This window comes from Rhododendron vialii, chromosome 4a (assembly GCF_030253575.1).
Source record: "Rhododendron vialii isolate Sample 1 chromosome 4a, ASM3025357v1".
In the NCBI taxonomy this organism is placed as follows: domain Eukaryota; kingdom Viridiplantae; phylum Streptophyta; class Magnoliopsida; order Ericales; family Ericaceae; genus Rhododendron; species Rhododendron vialii.
The window spans coordinates 12,046,919-12,072,347 of record NC_080560.1 but is presented as its reverse complement, the minus strand read 5'-3'; the positions used below and the strand labels follow the sequence as shown (position 1 = coordinate 12,072,347).

The 25,429-nt window shown below is 36.4% G+C and overlaps 1 protein-coding gene and 1 long non-coding RNA gene across 2 annotated transcripts in view; both read right to left on the bottom strand.

Annotated features, from left to right (window-relative positions):
- LOC131321791 (ankyrin repeat-containing protein ITN1-like) overlaps nucleotides 1-25,429 on the bottom strand; it is a 38,852-nt gene that overhangs the window by 5,495 nt on the left and 7,928 nt on the right. The gene's annotated exons all lie outside the window — the stretch shown is intronic.
- On the bottom strand, nucleotides 358-25,429 carry LOC131321792 (uncharacterized). Its single transcript, XR_009198630.1, has 3 exons — nucleotides 25,220-25,429; nucleotides 24,569-24,872; nucleotides 358-465 (listed from the first exon to the last, which is right to left on the bottom strand). It is a non-coding gene; the product is annotated as an uncharacterized LOC131321792 (long non-coding RNA).

Sequence of the window (25,429 nt, the reverse complement as noted above, 5' to 3'; positions counted from 1 at the left end):
TTGAGCAGTTTTTATTTGAACCGTTCAATAAAAAACTGTTCGAAATTGTTCGGATCAAGCCCTTCCCGATCCTTTTTTTTTGCTGATTTCTCTCAGATACCCTTAAAATCACGTTCTGATTACATTAAGCGGCTCGGATCATTAAAATTTGATCGGAAACTATAAGGTGTTTTTTTAGGTGTTCACGAAACTACTCCGTATATGTGTGTGTGTATATATATATATATCTCGATTTACTCTTAATTTGAACATGAAGCTCTCTCAATATCGATTTAGTAGTGTACTTCTTCCTCTGTTTGAATGTTACCTCTGCCCAACTCAAAAATCAAAAAAACAAACAGTATAATGAGCATAATGTTTAAAGTGGTTTAAGACACAATCACTTATTATTTAAACCGGCCATCACAACTTGAAAAACAGATACACGAGAGATATTACACCATACATAGTTCTCCCATAGGAGAACTAACTACTATAATTAAAAAGGGCATGACCGGATCACCTCCTCAACTCATGCTTTTTTTATTCATACTTTTCTACATTGCATAGTACTACGTAGATTGGCTTTTCTGGTCCAGTTGTGAGGCATGGATGGCTTCAGTCCATCAGTTTTCTATTTCCTCAGGCTCACCCAGAAGAGAGCAACACCGCCTGCACCCCCCACCAAAACCATAACCCGGACAGCAATTGTAACGACAGTTACCTCCTCTTTGGTCAGCTGCACAAATGACATGCATGCACTCATGTTAATAAATAATAAGTTGGATCTAGCTTGAGTAATTGAAGCAATATACAGTGAAATAAAGCTTATATTAAGATCACTTTTTATCACAAAATAAATAAATAAACAAACACCGGAAGTGATCGATTTGTATCAGTTTGGTATATGGAAAAGAGAACCAATGTCAAATAATTTCATGCCATTTTCTCTTGGTCCGGTCCTATATCCGCGAAGAAAAAAAATAGAAAACCGAGACAAATAGTGAAATATTTAATGCAAGCTAGATCGATCTATATATAACTGTTCCAAATATTGAATAAACTTACTATTAGCTTTCTCAGTAGTGGAAATCTCAACCAAATCCCTGTTGGCTGTCACCTCCGACGACATGATCACAAGGAAAATGACCAGAAAAAGGCCGAGGAAGACATTTGTTTTGGAACCCATTTTTGGATCAAGATTAGACGTGATGGAATGAAATTGCAGTAGAATTTCGATGTCTATTTATAGGGCTGGAGTGATTTCAGTGGACGTACACGTACGCACTCAGAGGACTCCTCTTTTTGAGTCCATATCCATATGGAATATGAGACTGTGTTAATTACGGAGGTGCTATAAGCAGCTTATTTACATCACTAATCAATCATAGCCAGCTATTCACGTAATTAATAATAGAGATTTGTTTTTAATTATGACCGGTCACAATTAACTCTTCTTCGAAAAAGTTTTTTTAAAATCTTGATCGTCTAAAATTTTTTCAGACGGTCACGATTGAGTGTTTTAAACATTTGTTTACAACACCTCAGCAAGGAAGATTTTCTAATGAAATATTCGCGATGAACATGTACGGCGGCTGTGAGATCGATCTACGTGCACTGCATTATTGAATACTCATACACTCTTGATTATTGGAGTGTACGTGGCTCCCATCCACTTGCCTCAAGCTTATCAGCTCACCTGCAATACGTACTATTCCAACCTTCAGGACAGAGACAGAGCCAGCTTCGGGCGTACGAGGGCCATGACCTCCACGTTATTTCGGTTTTTTTTACAAAAATTAATATTAATAGTAAATTTTTTTTGTTTATTTGTCAAGAACACCTAGATATTATATTTTATATTAGACATTACTTAGGTTCCGTTCCAGAACACCTTCTTAAAAAATAAGTACTTATTTCACATTTTCAAACTAAAAAATAATATAAATGAAAAATTATTTTTCAATTTTTTTTTCACCGTATAAAAAATCTTAATGAGATCTATCAAACAATATCCATATTGATAGAAAAATTATTTACGTAAACATATAATTTTTGAGCTTGAAATTGCCTTCTTAAAAAATAAGTACTTATTTCCGTTTCCGGAACGGGGCCTTAGACATTTAAATTCTTTAAAAATGTGCTCATTTTAGGTCCCAAAACTCATTTTCTCTCTTTGCGTTATGATCTCCCATAAGATTTTTTTTCAATTTTTAATCTCATTCCTCTTTTTATCTCTCTCTCTATTTACTATCTGAAAAACCTCCCTTAAAACCTCAACCAAACAAACTATTGGATTTCCGAACCTTGAAATTTTAAAATCTTGTTATTTATAGTTCGACCTCCGTATTTGCGAAATCCCGGTTCCGTTCCTGCCCCTAGAGTTATTCTTGGGCTATCCTGATGCACTACCTGCGCCCTTGAATTGAAAAAAACAAATATTGCTTTAAGCCGCCAGTTGAATGATTCGTAACATAATAAATATCGGATCCTTGGTGTTTTTGCTTTTATTATTTTTCACCATTTTAGTAACTTATTAATTGTCTGCACCATTTCTCTTGTGGCATAAACTAGCAAGACTTTCCATAAATATAGAGAAGACAAACTCTGAGAAGTCTCTTGATTAACATGGTAGTAGCTAGTATAGAACAAGATAAGACGTAATTAATTTGGATCCACATCCTCTCCATCCATTCCACCCGTGGAATGAGCGATCTCCATTCTATTTCATGTGGGGCTAACACCTCATTTACTTCACAATGGATGTATAAGATCATCATATTATGTCGTTTCGATTATCTAGCTAATTATTTTTATTAATTAGATTTACAGTTGAACAAAAAGAATTATGTATGCAATAAGCATGAATAACTCTAATTTGTTTGACTTTTACTATTTCTCTGGGCTTCAACCTAACTTGCAAAAGTGCTCTATATTTTTTGTTCGGGTGGATGAGACTTTGAAGGAAACTTTAAGAATGGTGTTGCCTATTCCTGAAGGTTTCTCTCAGTCAAGTATTTGGGAGTCCCTTTGCTTTCTACTAGACTTCGAGCTTGTGACGGTGCTCAGCTAAAGGACAAGATTCTGAAAAGGATTCAGTCATGGTCTAACAAGACCCTTTCCTATGGTGGTAAACTTCAATTAATACAATCTGTCCTTTTCAGCACTCAAATTTACTGGTCAGCTATTTTTATTCTGCATCAGCGAGTGTTACATGATATTGAGCAACTTTTGTGTGCCTTCTTATGGTATGGACTTGATTTAAAGTACTCTAGTGCTAAGGTGGCTTGGCATGCTGTGTGTGCCCCCAGAGAGGAAGGAGGTTTGGGCATTCGTTGGCTCAAAACTTGGAATAAAGCTTTTATGTTGCGCCATCTTTGGGCAATCTGTATGAAGGCCGATACCCTCTGGATTAAATGGATTCACACGTTTGTGTTAAAGAAACAAAGTCTATAGAGGGCTAAGATCCCTCAGGATGCTTCTTGGATGGTACGTAAGCTCTTAAAGCTTAGGGATATTGCTCCACCTTGGATTCAATTAATACGTGATTGGTGATGGTAAGTCTACTTATCTTTGCGCTGATAACTGGCATAATTTGGGCCCCCTCTACAAAACGATTTGGTGATTCTAGGGACTTCAATGTGGGTAGACCTTTATCTGCAAAGGTCTCTTCAATTATCCATAATGGTGCGTGGAAGTGGCCTCGACCACATAGTGCTATTACGCGAGAAATTGTCTCAAATACTGATCCATCTTTGCTTCCTAACGCTTTTGTTCCTGATACCGTGAGATGGACTCTTTGTAACTCTAGGGTATTCTCTGCTAAGTCAGCATGGCAGGAGATGAGGCACACTTTCCCTTTAGTTCCTTGGCCTAAATGTGTCTGGTTTTCTCGTCACATACCATGCTAGACTTTTTTTGAGTGGCTTGCCTTTTTTGGGACGTCTCTCCACTAAGGATAGACTTTCTTCATAGATGGGTGGTGGTGGGAGATCAAAGATGTCCTTTTTGTCAAAATGCAGATGAATCACATGATCACTTATTTTTTGCTTGTGAGTTTTCCAGTGCGGTATGGGATATTCTCTTGCAGTGGAACAATGTTAGCCAGAGGAGCTCTAGGTTGTCTGAAGAGATGGCTTGGGTTATGAATCATAGGTCTGACAATTCGTATTCCAATAGAGTATATAAACTTTCATTGGCTACTACTATCTACTCGATTTGGAGAGAAAGAAACAAGAGAATCTTTCAAGGTCGTGGTGTATCTACTTCAGTTTTGGGTGGGCTGATTATTGAGGAAGTCTGTGCTTGTTTATGCTCGTGGAGATGTTTGAGGCTATGTGATGGTACGAGGTCGTTAGCTCGATCTTGGAGTCTTAGCTCTCACATATTTTCTCTGTGAATCTTTTCTTTGTTGAGTTTTGTTTTCTGGTTTTCCTAGGTAGCTAGGAATGTGTTAGTTCTGCCTGAGTTCCCGTTGCATGTTGGGAAATCCTTTTGTTCTTGGTTGGTTTGCATTATAAATTGGTTTAATTACTCAAAAACAAACTCTACTTTAGGGGGAAAAAAAAGGTACCAGTAGCATTTTTTGAAGGTTAATGAATTCAATAAATCAAATTATAATTTTTGTTGTAACGAACGCTATGAATGCAAGCTAAGAACGAAAAATTGAAAACTAAACAAGAAATCACAAAGACACAAGATATACGTGGTTCCCCAAGATGGGTACGTCCACGGGCGAGGAGAGAGAGGATTCACTAACCAACGTGAAGAAGAGATACAAAGAGCCGGCTATAATCCGTAACTCTAGAAAGGCCACAATATGAAAGCCCAAAAGATAATTTCTAGAAGTACCCCAAAAGCCTTATTTATAATAGGCTACAAAAACGGGAACAACATAATTAACCAATGTGGGACTAAAGAATACAAGGCATTCCCAACAATTCTCCACCTTGACTTGAATTCCACCGAACTAAATCACCAAATATAGCTATCCCCTTCTAACCTCTCACTCGCCAAATGCCCCCGAGGGGCGATCAACTGCAAATACCAAGCAAGCCCAAGCAATGCTTGAACTTGGCAACCGGAACCGGTTTAGTCAACATATCTGCTGGGTTATCTGCCGTACCCACTTTCTTCACCTCAACTTGCTTCTGTGAGATGATATCCCGAACGAAGTGATACCTGACATCGATATGCTTAGTCCTCTCATGATACATCAGATTTTTAGTCAAATGTATAGCACTCTGCGAATCACAAAATATTGAACTCACACCCTGTGCAAGACCAAGCTCACAAAGCAAACCTCTCATCCACAATGCCTCCTTCACAGCTTCAGCAATGGCCATATACTCCGCTTCTGTTGTAGACAGCGCAACTGTAGCCTGTAAAGTAGCTTTCCAACTAATGGCACTTCCGGACAGAGTAAAGACATAACCTGTCAGAGACCTCCTCTTATCGTGGTCACCGGCAAAATCCGAATCAACATAACCAACAGCATGATCACCAGAATTGACAATCCCAAACAATAGACCAACACCTGCAGTTCCGCACAAATACCGTAGTATCCATTTCACAGCCTCCCAATGTGCCTTTCCTGGACGCCCTATATAACGACTAACGACACTAACTGCATGTGAAATATCAGGACGAGTACATACCATGGCGTACATAAGGCTCCCAACTGCACACGAATATGGAACCTGAGACATATACTTCTCCTCATCCTCCGACTGTGGTGACAACTCAGCTGAAAGTCGAAAGTGTGCTGCCAAAGGGGTACTGACTGGCTTCGAGTTCTGCATGGCAAAGCGCTCAAGCACTTTAAGAACATAAGACTTCTGATTCAAAAATAGTTTGCCAGCTACTCGATCTCTGCAAATCTCCATACCCAAAATACGTTTTGCTGCACCCAAATCTTTCATCTCAAATTCACCACCTAACTGTTGTTTCAACCTGTTGATTTTTGACACACTCTTGGCAGCAATAAGCATATCATCAACATACAACAGTAGATAAACAAATGAACCATCTGGAAGTTTTCGAAAATATACACAACTGTCATACTCACTTCTTGAATATGACTGGCTTATCATAAAAGTATCAAACCGCTTATACCACTGCCTAGGGGATTGCTTGAGGCCATACAAAGATTTACGAAGTAAACAAACGTGATCCTCCTTACCAGAAACAACAAATCCCTCAGGCTGACGCATATAAATCTGTTCCTCAAGCTCGCCATGCAAAAACGCAGTTTTGACATCAAGTTGCTCTAACTCAAGATCATAACATGCAACAATAGCAAGTAAAGTGCGAATGGAACTATGTTTTACAACTGGTGAAAATACCTCATTGTAGTCAACACCTTCCTTCTGGCTGTATCCTTTCGCCACTAGCCGAGCTTTAAACCGAGCGTCTTCTACCCCTGGAATACCTGGTTTGCGCTTGAAGATCCACTTGCATCCAACAATCCTCTTCCCTTTCAGCGGTTCTACTAACTCCCATGTCTGATTCTTCTGAAGAGACTCAATCTCCTCATTCATAGCAACAAACCACTGTGCAGACTCAGCGCTCAAAACAGCTTCCGTATAGCTTGAAGGCTCCTCATACTCAATTGTTTCAGCAACTGATAAAGCATAGGCCACCATCTCAGAATAAGCCGAATACCTTTCAGGAGGCCGAATCTCCCTCCTTGGCCTATCTTTAGCAATAGTGCGTGGTTGCTCAACTAATGCATCAACCTCTGTGTCTGAACCCTTGAACTCCTCTTCAATCGGCTTCTCAATGTGCTTCTTCCCTGAGTCGGAAGCTTCACCCAAAAACTCCACCTGCTTTGGAACACTATGTTCCTGAACTGTATCATCAATCTGCTTAGACCTCTTAATCAGATAATTTTCATCAAAAGTCACATCCCTACTGATCAAAAACTTCAAATCATCAGAGCACCATAACCTGTACCCTTTGACACCTGCTGCATAACCCAAGAAAATACACTTCTTGGCCCGTGGCTCCAGTTTACCTTCATTCACATGAGCGTAAGCTGGACACCCAAAAACACGCAACACAGAATAATCAGCCGGATGACCTGACCATACCTCAAACGGAGTCTTACACTCAATAGCAGTCGACGGAGACCTGTTCACCAAATAGCATGTTGTGGAAACGGCTTCAGCCCAAAATTCTTTGCCCAATCCGGAATTGGACAACATACAACGTGCCTTCTCCAAAAGAGTCCTGTTCATTCGTTCAGCCACACCATTTTGCTGAGGGGTTTTTCTCACTGTGTGATGCCTCACAATGCCCTCATCACTGCAAAATCTATCAAACTCGCCAAGACAAAACTCCATACCATTATCAGTTCTCAAACGTTTTATTTTCTTACCAGTCTGATTCTCAATCAAAGTTTTAAACTGTTTGAATGTATTAAAGACGTCACTCTTATGTTTCAACATATACACCCAAACCTTACGAGAAAAATCATCAATAATACTCATAAAATATCGAAAACCACCTTTAGAAGTTACCTCTGCGGGACCCCAAAGATCCGAGTGAAAATAATCCACCGTGCCTTTGGTGCGATGAACAGCTGTACTGAATTTTACCCTGCACTGCTTGCCGTAAACACAATGCTCACAGAAATCCAGCTTCTCAATTTTCTGGCCACATAGCAAACCCTGTTTGCTCAAAACTGTCATCCCCCTCTCGCTCATATGCCCAAGGCGCATATGCCACAAACGAGTCAAGTCTGAATCTGAAACCTTGGATGAAGCAACCGTTGCTGCAGCACCTATAACTGTACTGCCCTGGAGTGTATAGAGGTTACCACGCTTCTGACCCTTCATCAGTACTAATGCACCCCTTGAGACTTTCAAAACTCCACCTTCACCGAGGAATTTGCAACCATGAGAATCAAGAGCACCCAGGGATATAAGATTTTTCTTCAAATCCGGAACATGTCGAACCTCAGATAAAGTCCTAACAATACCATCATGCATCCTAAGCTGAATCGTTCCTGAACCAACAGTCTTACAGGCCATGTTGTTGCCCATCAAAACTGTACCACCATTGACCGCCTCATAAGTAGAAAACCACTCTCTATGCGGACACATATGGTATGAACATCCAGAATCTAGAACCCACTCGGTATTAGAGCGAGAATCGCCCTCTGTAACTGATAACACATTATCTGACTCATCTGAACTTTCAGCAATTCCAGCAATTACTTTACCCCCTTTCTGGTCTTCTTTTTCCTTCTCCTTGAGTTTTAAACAGTCACTTTTCCAGTGCCCGGGTTTCTTGCAATAATTGCACTTTCCCTTCTTCTTACCTGATGATCTGGATCTTCCCCTATTACTCGACTCCACCCTTTCTGTTGTTCTTCCCCTAACAAACAAACCCTCCGCATGTGCATCACCCTCACCTGACATTTTTTTCCTCAATTCTTTCGAATATAGGCTGGCCTTAACATCCTCCATGGATATCGTGTCTTTGCCATACAATAGGGTTGTAACAAAGTGCTCATACGAAAGTGGTAAAGAACATAGCAAAATTAGGGCTTGGTCCTCATCCTCAATTTTACTATCAATATTTTTCAGATCCATAATAATACGGTTGAACTCGTCTAAATGATCTTTAACAGGTATACCTTCTCGCATACGAAACGTATAAAGACGTTGTTTGAGATATAACCTGTTGGTGAGCGACTTCGTCATATATATGCCTTCCAACTTCAGCCAAATTCCTGCTGCTGAAATTTCTTCTTCCACCTCGCGAAGAACGTCATCTGCCAAACTCAACTGAATAGAACTCAGAGCTTTGGCATCCGTATCATCTCAATCTTCCTCTTTGATTCCAGAACTAGTCTTGCCTAACAAAACCTTGTGCAATCCTTGTTGGGTTAGCAGAGCCTTCATCTTTACTCTCCAAAGACTGAAACTGCTGCTCTGCCCATCAAATTTCGCAATCTCAAATTTAGCCGCCATAGCCACAATCGGAAACGAAACCCTAGTTTTTGCAACCTAAGGCTCTGATACCATTTGTTGGGAGTTTGTCTGATGCATCGACCCGCTACTGCGTGCTCAAGGCCCAATTTTATGTTAGCCTTTTAAGTGGATATGGGTCATTCAATGTATATTGGGCCCAAGTAATGTGGTGGACTCTTTGCCGTTACTCCCTCATAAAATTGGGCCTTGAGCACGCAGTAGCGGGTCGATGCATCAGACAAACTCCCAACAAATGGTATCAGACCAGTTTGTTGTAACGAACGCTATGAATGCAAGCTAAGAACGAGAAATTGAAAACTAAACAAGAAATCACAAAGACACAAGATATACGTGGTTCCCCAAGATGGGTACGTCCACGGGCGAGGAGAGAGAGGATTCACTAACCAACGTGAAGAAGAGATACAAAGAGCCGGCTATAATCCGTAACTCTAGAAAGGCCACAATATGAAAGCCCAAAAGATAATTTCTAGAAGTACCCCAAAAGCCTTATTTATAATAGGCTACAAAAACGGGAACAACATAATTAACCAATGTGGGACTAAAGAATACAAGGCATTCCCAACAAATTTTAATGTTTCTAGGATTGTCTATCCTAATAATCGAAACACAAAATTTTAGGTTCACGGTAAGATTACGCTTCAATATTCGAATGGTCGGCACATATTTTAAAGACTATAACGTAGTAAATAAATTGTACTACGTAAAATGAAAACAACGGCACGACTCAGTAAATATCACCCGCGAAGTCAAGAAAATCAGAGTATATGTTATGTAGACTGACATATACTCCCTCGTATTACATGGCCGTTTGGCTTAATAATCCTTTTGGACTATTTTTTAGAGTTTATTAAAAAATGGCATTTGTTAGTTTTGCATCAATTTTTTTTTCTAAATTATTGGTTCAGCTCGGCAAAAAGAAAGTGAAATATAAAAAATATGATCAAAACCTTAAAAAAAATATACGAGGATACTAATGCAATTAAGTTAATTTTTTACATAGGTAAAAATATAAGAGGATTGCAAAATGAACCGCTCGGATCTTCAAGTGAGACCCATAGTGAGAGTCTTATTCTGCGACGTGTGAGTGTCTGGATCTTCATGAGAGGATTTGCAGTCCATCGCTCATCAGCATTCTCTACTCTATTAGATTATGTTTGGAATGTTACTTTTAATCATTTTTAAAAGGTAAAGTACGAATTACCTCCTTATGATTTGGCCGTTTGGCGGATGACCTCCCTGAGTTTTATTAATGACCAATTTGCCTCCCTATGATTTTAGAGTAAAGTGCAACGCTAACACCGTTATCAGAAAATGCTAAATGACTCTGGTACGCCAATACTTTAATTTGGATAAATTACCTCTAAATCTTTGTCCCCTCTCTCTCTCTCTCTCTCTCTCTCTCTCTAAATCAAAAGCACAAACATGGACTCCCTCCCCTCTGAATCTTGCTGCCCCATGGATTCAGAGGAGAAGAGACCTGCTTTTCCCACCCCCCCTACACCCCACCCCCTGACCCCACACCCTATTTCCACACTTACCGCCAAGCCGTTGGCAGTTTGCTTCTTTTTTTTCTTTCTTTTTTTTCTCTTTTTTTCTTTTTCTTTCTTCCCGTTAGAATTTTTTTTTCCCTCTTTTTTCCGTTTCTTTTTTTCCAGTTAGATTTTTTTTTCCCTTTATTTCCTTTTCTTTCTTTCCAATTTGAATCTTTTTTTTTCTTTTTGTAATTTTCAATTATTTTCTTTATTTTGTTTCTTTTCCCATTTACCTCCTTTCTTTTTTTTTTGGTTAACTCAAATTCTATTTTCAATTCAAATTGACTTTATACTTAATAAATTTATATTATTTTAATTAGTTAATTAATTTGTCTTAACAATGAATAATAAAAATAACTTGTAATAAACAATAATAAATTTAAACAAAATTTCATTTTATTATAATTGAGTACATATTGTCAAAACATGAAAATATATAAAAACACAAATTCTAATCAATATTTCCTCCAAGTGCTGCTCCCGGCGCGCTTATACCCATTACTTCGTACCACAATCGCAAACGTGTTCCATAACTAGCAGCCCATCCTGTATCTTCGTTCGATGCATGTTTCAAAAATCTGTTCTTTCTTCCTTTAAGGGAAGTCAAAAACCACATTTTTTTTAGATTAATAAGTCGTTAATTTTCACCGAAAATCACATAAGATTTTTTTGAACTTTTAATATTTGGTTCTAGGGGTCTCTTAGGGAGCTCGTTGAAAGTCTTAGAGCTAAAAATTTATTATAACTATTTAAGATAAAAGGATTAGAAAAATAAGATCTTTGTTCCATTCTGTCTGGTCTTTTTTTTTTTTTTTTGAACTAATAATAGGCCACATTTATTAATTGGCAGACAGATCAACATTTTCATCTAATGCTACATGCCAAGAAAAAACCCTTAAAGTTGGTGTGGGGCCCACCCACCCACCCACCCAACTCATTAATTTTCTTTTTTTTCTTCTTCTCGGGCCAGTCCTCATTTCTATTCTCTCTCTCCTCATCTCCCCTGCTCCTGCCCTGCAAATAGAACCAGAGCACTCTTTTTTTTTTTTTTTGATCCGAGAACCAGAGCACTCAATTCAGAGGAAATGCTCAGGAAATCAAAACATCAAAAAAAAAAAAAAACAGTGTCAGTGTAAGTGACTTCAAAGTATAAACCCCTGATATCATAAGTAAATATAATCAAGAAAATAGAACAAAAAGCAGGGGATTGCTCTTCAAAGATTGAAGGTACAGTATATTATTACAATCTATAAGAATGAATGGATCTCAACCCTAGAAGATAGTTGAATCTCTGTCCATTCATTTCTCCCATTTGGCGAATCTCTCATTTCTTCGACTCCAAATTCAAAAGATTGTTGTTGGAGTGATTTTGACGGAACTACTTAGAGATTGCAGAGAATTGGTGTTGGTTTTTGCAGAGATTTCAGTTTTGGCGGGCTCCAAAATGAAAGAACCCTTAAAACACATGGTCCTTACACGAAGATAATAGGAGAGAGAATAGAAATAAGGGCTGGCCCGAGAGGGAAAAAAAACAAAGAAAAGAAAACGAGTTGGGTGGGTTGGTGGGACCCACACCAACTTTAAGGGCATTTTCCGGGTGTTTTTTCTTTGTAGGTAGCATTTTCCTTTCAAATTCGGTGATTAAATGGACTGATCTTTGCAGTACTAGAAAAAAATAAATAGATAGAAAGAGACAAATATATAAACGAGGAAATAAATAAGAAATGAAATTGCATGAACAATATTAAATACATAAGAAAAAAGAATTAAGAAATTAAATAAAAAAAAGAATTTAGTTAAAGGGAGGGGTATTTCGGATAAATAAAAGAGAAAATATATAAAAAAAATATTCAATAAATAAAAGAATTAAAAACGCAACACTGGAATCCTTTACATATTAAAAAATATGGTTAAAAAATTAAGTGTTTCAAATTTCAATCCATTTGAACCGGTGGAAAAATTTTAGATTTTTGATCTTTTTATCCTAAATAGTCATAATTAAATTTTGATTCTAAGGCTCTCGTTAATTAGCCCTAAAAGGTCGTAGAATCAAATATTTATTAGGGCTAATCAACAAGAGCCATAGAATCAAAATTTAATTATGTCCATTTAAGATAAAATGATTAGAAAACTAAAATCTTTCCGCCGGATCAAACGGATTAAAATTTGGAACACTTAATTTTTTAACCTCTTTAGACAATTTTGAAAGGAAGGAAAAACTGTCTAAAGAGGTTGAAAAATTAAGTGTTTATATATTAAGGGAAAACTATCTAAAGTGTTTATACATAAACCTCTTTAGATAGTTTATTCTGTTTATATATTAAAAATATGATTAAAAAATTAAGTGTTTCAACCTTCAATCCGTTTGAACAGATAGAAAGATTTTAGAGTTTTGATCTTTTTATCTTAAATTGTCATAATAAAATTTTGACTTTAGGGCTCTCGTTGATTAACCTTAAGAAAGTCATAGAATCAAATATCTCTTAGGGCTAATCAACGAGAGCTATAGAGTCAAAATTTAATTATGACCATTTAGGATAAAATGATCAAAAAACTAAAATTTTTCCACCGGTTCAAACGAATTGAAATTTGAAACACTTAATTTTTTAACTATATTTTTTAATATATAAACTGTATAAAGAGGTTGAAAAATTAAGTGTTCCAAATTTTAATCCACTTGAACTAGTGGAAAGATTTCAGTTTTCTGATCATTTTATCTTAAATGGACATAATTAAATTTTGACTCTATGGCTCTCGTTGATTAGCCCTAAAAGATATTTGATTCTACGACTTTTTTAAGGCTTATCAACGAGAGCCTTAGAATCAAAATTTAATTATGACTATTTAGGATAAAACGATCAAAAATCTAAAATCTTTCCATCGGTTCAAACGGATTGAAATTTGGAACACTTAATTTTTTGACCATATTTTTTAATATACAAACTGTCTAAAGAGGTTGAAAAATTAAGTGTTTCAAATTTCAATCCGTTTGAACCGGTGGAAAAATTTTAGTTTTCTGATCATTTTATCCTAAATGATCATAATTAAATTTTGACTCTATGACTTTCGTTGATTAGCCTTAAGAGATATTTGACTCTATAATTTTTTTAAAGCTAATCAACGAGAGCTCTAGAATCAAAATTTAATTATGACCATTTAAGATAAAATGATCAAAAATCAAAAATCTTTTCATCGGTTTAAACAGATTGAAATTTAGAACACTTAATTTTTTTTAAAAAATTGAATTTTATAATTTAATAAATAAATAAATTAATTAATTAAATAAAATAAAGACAATTAAATAAGCAAAAGAATTGCAGGGTTGGGGGAGGGAAGTAAATCGGGAAAAGGCGGTGGGGTCCGAAGGTTGTGGTGTCAGGGGAGGGGGGAAAGCAATTTACAGAGGAGAACCCAATAAAGTAGATTGGTTTTCCCACCCCCGACACCACACCCCCTCCCGACCCCACACCCGTTTCCCAGATTACCCCCCAACCCCCAGAATTTCTTTCTTTATTTAATTGTTTTTATCTTATTTATTTAATTTCTTTCTTTATTTATTGAATTACTTATTTAATTTTAATTTGGTTAACTCAAATTATATTTTCAACTAAATTACGTTTATCTATGAAAATTGGAACGTTTTCGGTTCAAACGGAATAAATACACCCATTCTATATTAAAAAAATATAGTTCAAAAATTAAGTACTCCAATTTTTAATTCAGTTGAATCGGGGCGAAGATCGTATTTTTTTGATGATTTTATTCTAAATGGTCATAGTGAATTTTTTGCTCCAAGACCTTTCAACGAGCACCCTAAGACTAATTATTTAGTTTCAGGGCTCTCTTAGGGTGTCCATTTGATCATTTAAGACTAATCATTATGATTATTTAAGATAAAATGATAAAAAAAATAAAATCTTTGTACCGGTTCAAACAGATTAAAAATTGAAATACTTAATTTTTAATTATATTTTTTAATATATAAACGGTGTAAAAAAAATAAGGGTTTTAATTTTTAATCCGTTTGAACTAGTGCAAAGATGTTATTTTTCTGATCATTTCATCCTAAATGGTGGTAATAAATTTTTGACTCTAAGGCCTTTCAACGAGCACCCTAAGACTTTATATTTAGTTTTAAAACTCTTTTAGGATGCCTATTGAAATGCCTTAGAGTCAAAAATCCATTATGGCCATTTAATATAAAATAATCAGAAAAATAAAATCTTTACACCGAATCAAATATATTGAAAGTTGAAACAATTAATTTTTTAACTTTATTTTTAATATATAAATGGTGTAAAAAAATAAGTATTCCAATTTTCAATTCGTTTTAATCAGTGCGATGATCTTACTTTTTTTATTATTTCATCCTAAATGGTAGTAATGAATTTTTGGCTTTGAGGCCTTTTAATAAGCGCTAATGATATAGGTACGGACGGCCGGGGAGGGAAATCGTACCGACCGGCCGCGTCGGGCCATCTCCGGCCACCGGACGGCCGATTCGAGCCGTTCAAAAATTTTAAAATAAAAAACCGAGGGGCCTAGCGCGAGAATAAACGAGCATCCGAGGTGTGTAGGGTTCTTAATCCGAGCATCCATTTTTCGTGTATATATGTATATATGTGTATATATACGAAAAAAGGGTGCTCGGATCAAGCACCCTACACACCTCGGATGCCGTTGATTCCCGCGCTAGACCCCTCGATTTTTTATTTTAAATTTTTAGGACAGCTCGGATCAGCCGTCCGGTGGCCGGAGACGGCCCGGTACGGCCGGTCGGTACTCATAACAGTATTCTTTAATAAGTACCTTAAAACAAACCTGAAACTAAGTAAGGAGCTTTAAGATGCTCGTTAAAAGGCCTTAGAGCCAAAAATTTATTATTACCATTGAGAATAAAATGATAAAAAAAAAATTGCACCGATTCAACCAAATTGAAAATCGAAACACTTAAATAATATTAAATAAATAAAAGAGAAAAAAATATAAAAATTATTAAATAAATAAAGGAGAAAATGGGGTTGGGGTAAGCTGCGGGGTATACTCAGAAAGGGGTGTGGGGTCGGGAGGATGTGTGTGTGTGTGTGTGTGTGTGTTGGGTTGGGGGTTGGGGTGGGGGGGTAGAACGCACCTCTCGAAAAGGAACAGAGCCAACGACCAACAATCGAAGCCAGATCGTTCAAAAAGGCATTAATCAACGCACGAGAACCGTCCTTAGAAGATAAGAGAGCATTACCCTCGTTCGTCTTCTCCAATAAAATATGGTACACCAGACAAATACCGAATACGCAATACTGTATCATCCTCTTCATGCCTTCCATTTCGGCGTTTCTTCGACTTCAACAATTCCAACTAACGTCCCGACAATGTTTACCATTTCCAGTGAACTCCTCTGAACATAACCACCCATTAACATTCCTCCCCTCCCCCTCCCCTTCTCTCTCTACCCGAAAAAGAAACCACAAAAATTGAATCTTGGTAAGAAATGTGCACCTGGGCATGTATGACACACCCCCTTTGTATATCCTATTTCTCGTACTCTGCCCTTTTTAGAATCTTGTTGGTTTTAGAATTTGTTTCGGTTCTTTTAGTCAAAATTCAACTTCTTGTGTCGGCCAATTAAGCTTTTAATGCCATCGTAACTTCGATGACGAACCACATGCCAACACACAGTGTTACGAGTGAGAGAGAAGAGATGTGAGATAAAGGAGAGATTTTTCAGTGTGGAACGGGTATATTCTTCATGGTACCCGCTCGGTGCATCCGAGCCGTCTGATATACTTTTGGAAGGCTCGGATTGAAACCTTCTCTCTCCTCTCACCCCAACACTTTCTTTCTCATTTTCTCCCTCCGCATCTGAGCCGTTAAAAATGAAATCGATGGCTCGGATACGCGAGCGGGCACCACGTGAGCGACACTGAAAAATTTTCCTAAGCAAAAGGATGAGTCTCGGAGAACACAATTAAGCATACATAAGGGGGGAGTGTTGTGAATTAAGGCTCTGTTTGTTTGGGCGTAAAATGTTTTCCGTATTTTTCAATGTTTGGTTGTGTAAAAAATGAGAAAAATATTTTACATGTAAAACATTTTTCATTAATTGGATGAAAATGACTTACATATAAAAATCATCTGTAAGTTATTTTCCGAAATGAATGCGCTGCCTTTTACTGTAATTCGCACTGCTCAATTTCTTCGATCGTCAGTCCTGATTCACGTTCAATTCTAATATTCTGAGATTTCTCCACCATTTAAGCCCCCCCCCCCCCCCCCCCCCCCCCCTTCGCTACACTATTTTTTCAATTTCTAAAAATATTTTTCAAGTGCCAATTAAACAACGAAAAATAAAAGTTTAAAATTTGTATTCTAAAAAAATATTTTACATCGTAACAAACAGAGCCTAAGTCTAATTGTGAAGAACAAGCGAGATGTGTGTGCATGTGAGTGGGCCATATTTGAGTTAGGGCAAAGTTCACTTTGACCCCTTGTGGTTTAGATCATGTGCGGATACACTCCCTATGGTTCAAAAGTGTTCACATAGCTCCCTTATGGTTTGTAAAATGTACGGATAAATCCCCAGTTGTTATGTTTTCCATTCATAGTAACAAAAATAGCATTAAAATACTGATATACTCTCATTCTCTCCCTTGATTCTTCTTCTTCCTCAAATCTAACCAATCCATCCTCTGTACAAAAAATTGGATCCGAACCATTTATATTTTAGAGTTTGACGAATACTACATCCACACCAAAATTTAAGTCGATCAAAAAATGAAAACCTCATGATCAAATCGAATTTACTTTGAAATTAAAATTTCAAATTTGAATTTATCAAGAATTACATCAGTCAATTATTGATATGATTTTTTATAGAGATATTTTATTCTTTATTTAATATATTATGAATGGCTCAGATTAGATTCTAGAGGCGTGTGAGATATACCTCCGTTAATATGGATGAAAAACATGGCGGCAATGGGTCTATCTGCATATTTTACAAGCCACAAGGGAGTTATGTGAATACTTTTGAACCATTGGGGGTATATATATCCGCACATGACCTAAATCACAGAGGGTGAAAGTGGACTTTGCCCTTTGAGTTATAATGAGTAGGCCTTATTAGAGTTATAAGTTGAAGAGACAAAGTGAGAGATGGAAAGTAGAGAGAGAAGCCAAACCAGTGGTGTAATTCGGTGGATTGATGATAGGGTTAAGGGATGCAAGTGTGGAGTTGTGTGGATGAGATTATAGTGCAAGTGTTAGAGCATCTACAGTAGAATAAGCAAATGTGAATAATCAAAACATGCTACATCAGATTTTGATTATCCATTTAGAGGTTGCTAAAGTTAACAATTTCAAATCTCACATTCGTTTTATTTTTGCCCATAATCAAAATTAATGGGCCCTCCAAACTTTTTCTCTTCATTTCACTCATATTTTTTGAAAAAAAAAACTATTTATTAAACAGTTTTTGAAAACAAAACAAAAAAGTTGTATAAAAAATAGTTTTCAAAAAAAAAAAAAAGTTTTGAAATCTCATTAAATACAGTTTTTTTAAAAATAGATTTTGTGTAAAAAAACAAACAGTTTTGAAATCTCGAAATCCGTTTACCAAAAAAAAGTATTTTAAAAGTTGAGTAAAAGAGTTTTGAAATTTCAAAAACAATTTTTTAAATACACACACTTTATTTACTTACACGTTTTAAAAATTTTGAAAAAAGCAGAAAAAATCTGAAAAATACAATTTTTTAAAATTAGTTTTTGAAAACATTGTTGAGAGAGAGAGAGAAAGGAATTTTGTGTAATGATGGTCTACTTGATTGAGAGAGGAAAATTTTAGTTATTGGCAAAATGTTGGTAGTTTTAATTATTCAAATGCCAAAATTTGATGAGTTACTAAAAGGTTGCTAGGTTTGATTATTTCAATATGAGCACTTTTTTGAACAAACAATGCTAACCTTAGCAACATTTTAGTTTTGGTTATTCCACTACAGATGCTCTTATAAATGGATGTTTGTGTATGTATTCAACAAGCATCCATTTATGTAATGATGTTTGTGTATGTTTTCGGGATCGGGGTCTCGACCCAACACTGTTCTCGTAGAGTTGAGTGATTTTCTTCGAATGGCTCCTCTGCCGAATTTCCATCAACGTTACGAAGGTGCCATAAGTGCGGATAAGAATTATGCTTTACGCGCTGTGGGATAGGAAAAAGTCATCGATCAGGTGAGTTTAGTGTAAACAATTATTGGATTGAGAATTCACAAACATGGAACTCTCAATAAACCAAAGGCAAATCGACTGTATCCATCCATTTCTCTTGACTTAGCCGTTAAACATATGGAAAATTTTCAATACACACCCCTTCAAGGTGTGTACCATATGTACCTATTGTGTGGTTCATATTATGACACCTCATAAAAAAATTTTTGTAGGACCGGTCATTCATAACATTTTATTTCGTATCGTAACTTTTATACTAAAAATTCGTAACTTTTTATCAATATGATTCGTAACTTTTTAGCAATAGATTCATAACATTTTAAGAATCATAGCATTTTAGTGTGTTTTAATAAGGGTGCATATGATACACACCCAAATAAGGATTGTGTATTGTAGCACTTCCCTAAACATATATCCAACCATTTCTCTTGACTTCTCCATCTCTAGTGCAATTTAATTTTCAATTGTTTTGAGGGTGGTGGATTGATTATGGCATGGGTTTTGATTGGGTATTCCAATTACATCAGGTTTTGAATTTCTAGTGTAAAGATCATAGCATTGGGGCAGAAGGTTGTTTACACTCATTTATGGCCAAATTCTAAAAAGAAATTTGTTAATGGATTAATGGCCCAAAAATGTTATTTTGGGCCTTGGTTGAAATAGGCCTTAATTGAATTAGGCCTTTGGTTGAATTTATAGTAAGCCACAATTGGGCTGAATTGAATTTGAAGGGCGGAGTAGAGTATGAAAATTGATCGGGCTGCATTATTTTGGAGAATGGCCCAATTAGTTAAAGCCCAAGTCAAATTTTAGGGATTGAGCCGAATTGGGTTTGACGTAAATGGACCATAATCAGAGTTAAAGCCCAAGCCCAAATCAGTAAAGGCACAGGTTCATTGTCAAGCCTAGGCCCATGTAGTCCAATTGATTAAAGGCACAAATTCGTTTTTCAAGTCTGGGCTCATTTTGTAAATGCCTAGATTAATCAGGTTTGGGATTATTTCGGCCTAATAAGGAGGAGGTCTAAAGAGAATATTGTAGAATGAGGAGCATGAAATAATTCTCTTTGGCCTGGAAAGCTCACCACTTGAGGGTGACAAAGTCAAAAAAAATAAAAAAAATGGCCTTCAAGTAATTGCCATCTTTGGGAAGGGTTGAAGCTGCTTAGTTAGGCCTGCACAAGCAACTCATGGGTAATCAAGTCAAAAATGTCATAAGCTGCTTAGTCATGCTTGAGAAGCAGCTTAAGGCCTGAATGGCCGTCATCTTTCAACGTGAAGTAAGGACACATGGCATTGATCATGCAGCCCATATGACCTAAGCAGCTCAATCAGGTCTGCACAAGCTGCTCACAAGTAGCTTACTTAGGCCTACTTGGTCTTATATTACAAGACCAAGCAGGGGTGTTTTGATACAAACACTCTTGTCACCTACAATCTCAAAAATATAGCAAAAGACATTGAATAATATTGTAAAGGACAAAGCTTATAAAAAAAAGAAAAAAGAAAAAGAAAGAAGTAAAGGACAAAGCAAACATAAATTAGGTGGCCTAAATGTGTACATTTCGGCACTTATCAACATCCCAACTATATTGACACATATACTTTACTGCAAAAGAGGTTTCAAAAAATTGAAACGAAATTGAACAATTATATTTGTGTTGTGCTGGACTTCTGGCTGGCAAAGCACGAGGGCTTTTGGAAAATCTTTTACAAAAAATTTTGGTTGGCAAGCTGTTCAAGATAAAATAGCCACAAGGTAAGTGCTGGTGTCCTGGAATTTCATTGTTGATAGTAGCTTAACAGAGTGTCCTTTATGTCATTCAGAAGAAGAAACCTCATCCCATCGATCTTCTGCTTCATTGCCAATTCTCTTGGAAGGTCTGATAAAAAATTATGTGCAATGGTGGGAAAAGTCACTTGGGTTTGTCCTGCTACTTTTGAGTCAAATTCTAAGCTTATAGTTTGGCAACACTTTTTGCAATCTGGAAAAACAGTACTACTAGGAGATTGGAGTAAGTGTTTTTGTGGCTAGCTAGGAACCATGTGGTTTGCAGCAATGGCGTAATGGCAAGTTCAACACATAGTTATCAATTCCTTATGTACCAGCCATAAAATGGTACACACTCCTTGGTGTTTTGTATTGGCCAAAATAACGGCCTGGTCGTACCCGGCCTGTACCGGCCAGCACCGGGCATACCGGCTGGTACCGGTCATTTTCCGGATACCGGCCGGTACAAAAATATTTTGTATATTTTTAAAATATGCACTTGTAAGGTATTTTAAAGGAATTTGAAGTTACGAAATCCATATTATGCATGAATTTTAAGATATTTTTACAAAATTTCGAATCCATTTTATATTAATCATGTTAATTTGTTATTAGAACTAGTATTAAGGTGTATCAAAATGCTAGAATTTGTTTTATTTCTCCATTTTAAGTTTTGCAACTATACCGATACACGGGGCGGTTTTGGGGACACCTAAAAAAACACTCTAAATCTCAATCTCATAGTTCTCGATCAAATTTTGATGATCCGAGCCGCTCAATATGTTCAAAACGTGATTTTAAGAGTACTCGCAAGAAATCGGCAAAAAAATTTACCAGAAATGACTTAATTTGAGCAGTTTTTTATTGAATCGTTTAATAAAAAACTGTTCAGATGAAACCCTTCCCGGTCTTTTTTTTTTTGCTGATTTCTCGCGAGTACCCTTAAAATCACGTTCTAATTACATTGAGCGGCTCGGATCATTGAAATTTGATCGGGAACTTTGGGGTATTTTTTTAGATGTTTTTTTAGGTATCCCCTGAACCGCCCCGGCACATAAATATATTTAAAATACCTAAAAATATATAATCCGAAATGGTACCGAGATACAAATCGGTGCCAATACATACTATTCTAGGAGAAAAATCGGTACGTGTCACGACCCAAAATCATAAGTTAAAAATTTGTGACCGGCCAGTGATTCGAGGATCACCTCAGGCATTTACTATGTTTGTAAAATCCTTTTATAAATTACCAGTTTTATGAATAGATAACTAGGAGCACAAAAATACATACAGAACTGTCCAACATGCAATTGAAATGCATACCTGCCTACCGGCATTAAATTACAATATTATGTCCCACAACTACGGCACCACCAAATAACAACAGCTTTGAATTATTACAATCACGAATATTTTTTTTTTCCATAGCAGCACAACAATCACCAAATATTAACTACACGATAACCACATAGCCGACTTTACCCCTGTATCCTGAAATGGTTTCATAAACATAAAATCATTTCAGTGAGCGTCACGATATACCAAGGTTACATAATTAACATGGAAAATAGCCAGACAATAATTTGATATTCTCATAAGAAAATGATAACAATTTTAAGAGAGAAAAAGTCAGATTTCAGGCTCGAAACTGCTAAACCACATTATTAAAAGAAAAAGTCAATTTTCAGGCTCAAAACTGCTAAACCACATTTGTGAAAATACGCATATCGAATAATGCATCTATCATGAGCGGAACACTGTCAACTAATCTAGGGAGTGACCCCATAGGCAGGAAATGATATCAAGTCCTTATATACCCAACTATATCCTTTAACACTTTGGGCGCCAAATCTCAACGCCTTGATTTTTTTTTCAATATGTGTAATACATTTCATTCTTTTTCCTTTAAAATACATATCCCATGCTTATCATTGAAATTCCATCTTTCCAATTATGCTCATTATGCACTAGATGCTTCCGTACAAGCCGTCTATTTTCACAAATTTAACGTTTCATAGTCGCAAGACATTAAAGCCCACTTATTTCACATTTTTAAACTTAAAAAAAATAATGTAAATAAAAAGTTATTATTTTATTTTTTTTGCATCGTATAAAAAATCTCGATAAGATCTATCAAACAAGATTTATATTGTTAGAAAAATTATTTGCGCAGACACATTATTTTTGAGCTTGAAATTGCTTTCTTAAAAAATAAGTATTTAAAATAAGTTCCGGAACAGGGCCTAAAAATAAGCTATGTAACCAAGGTATATTCGCAACTCACCTTTGACGTGTGAATCATAAACTACCGCACGAACAATTATATTGACCAACACCGGAACGAGAGAGAGAGAGAGAGAGAGAGAGAGAGAGAGAGAGAGAGAGAGAGAGAGAGAGAGAGAGAGATCACGGGAGGAGAGCAGTGGCGGACCGAGGATTTTATTACACTGGGATCAAGCCGTCAAGTATCTACAACATATAATTTTGCACTTGTACGTACAAAATGACTTTGAAAATAACAAAAATAATAAAACAATAACCAAAATGAGATATCTATTTATAAAATGTTGATTTCCTTTCCCTTGGGCCTCATGGCCCTCGTCCATGTTCCAGAAACAATGAGTTCTAAAAAACAGGCAGAAACTCTAATTTCCATTCCCATATTCATTATCCATGTAGAGAGAAAAAAGTATTTAGAGAAATAGAGTATTTGTGGCTGAAATCCACTCTGTAAAAAATGAAAAATGGGATCTAAACTCCTCGCCTGTAAAACGGGTCTGTTCCCGGTCCAATTCCAGCTGAGCTCCTCGACGATGGTGATCGATATTCGAGGGTTTCTAGTTTTTTCCTTCACATGGTGAGTTATCCTCCATTCTTGAATTTTTTTTTCAGAGAGAGAGGAGAAAAAAGTAACTGGAAAGTGGAAAGGGCAACATTATAGTTTGGTTGCAGTATAGGGGCAAAATGTTTGGAGGAAATAATATTCTATGGGGCAAATTTATAGAAATACCCCCAAAACTATATTACTACTTTCTACAAAAATTTTGCACTAAGTAGGGTCAGTAAACCCCCCTTCCTCAATATCAGTCCGCCCCTGGAGGAGAGGGCCGTGCATGCATGGGCCATGGCAGTGGCGGCCATGGTTGCTGTTTTCCTTCTTCTTCTTTTTAAAGTTTAGCTATCTCCTATTTCCGAAATATGTTTTTCTATTCCCCTGTTCTATAAAAAAATACCTTCTTCTTTATAATCATATTTCCTCAAGAGCATCTTATCTATATATGGTAGCAATCAGTTGGACGATAACTCACCGACAATGAAACCAGTCAAGATTGGTCGACGTGTTGTCCGGTCTTCGTCTTCGGAAAATATCCAAAAGCCCACCATCGAGTTGAAAATCATTCTAATAATAACCGTGGCGATGGGATTTCATGAAGGAAACTTGAAAAATACTTTTCAAACTCTTAGGATAAAAATTCGGGTTATCACAGTACGCTTGCCTATACGATATTGATAACTTTGGTTCAACATCAGCGATTATTCAATGGAGGATTTTAGGAGGTGTTTGAGTTGGATTCCTCTGTTGAAAAGTTAACTACCTTCCTTTTGTTCTCCTTAGTTTTAATTAATCAACTTTTTGGTGGATGTCTTTTTCTTATCTTTGGGTTTGATTGGGCACACAATTGGTGTAGGAATGCCAACCTCGCATTGAAATGTCTTTGCTTGTTTGATAATTAACTTTGTCCATATTCTCTCTTTGTCCAGTTTCATAATTAACTTTGTCCATATCCTCTCGATGTACCAGTTATCAAATTTTCACAATCAATTTTCTTTTGCAGAGAAATATATATATATATATATATATATATATATATATATATATATATATATATATATATATATATATATATATATATCGATGTACTCTTTGATCATGAAGCTCTCTCAATATTGATTTAGTAGTGTACTTCTTCCTTCCTTCCTCTGTCAGTTTAATGAGCATAATGTTTAAAGTGGTTTAAGACACAATCACTTATTATTTAAACCGGCCATCAAAACTTGAAAAACAGATACACGAGAGATATTACACCATACATAGTTCTCCCATAGGAGAACTAACTACTATAATTAAAAAGGGCATGACCGGATCACCTCCTCAACTCATGCTTTTTTTATTCATACTTTTCTACATTGCATAGTACTACGTAGATTGGCTTTAATTTCTGATCCAGTTGTGAGGCATGGATGGCTTCAGTCCATCAGTTTTCTATTTCCTCGGGCTCACCCAGAAGAGAGCAACACCTGGTGCACCCCCCACCAAAACCATAACCCGGGCAGCAATTGTAACGACAGTTACCTCCTCTTTGGTCAGCTGCACAAATGACATGCATGCACTCATGTTAATAAATAATAAGTTGGATCTAGCGTGAGTAATTAAAGCAATATATATAGTGAAATAAAGCATATATTAAGATCACTTTTATCACAAAATAAATAAATAAACACCGGAAGTGATCGATTAATATCAGTTTCGTAAATGGAAAAGAGAACCAATGTCAAATAATTTCATGCCATTTTCTCTTGGTCCGGCCCTGGATCCGCCAAGAAAAACAATCGAAAACGGAGACAAATAGTGAAATAGTACTAAATTAAGCAATATCCTTGCCTTAATGCAAGCTAGATCTATATGTAACTGTTTCAAATAGTGAATAAACTTACTATTAGCTTTCTCAGTAGTGGAAATCTCAACCAAATCCCTGTTGGCTGTCACCTCCGAGGACATGATCACAAGGAAAATGACCAGAAAAAGGCCGAGGAAAACATTTGTTTTGGAACCCATTTTTGTCCTATAACTTAAATATTTGATCAAGATTAGACGTGATGGAATGAAATTGCACTAGAATTTCGATGTCTATTTATAGGGGCTGG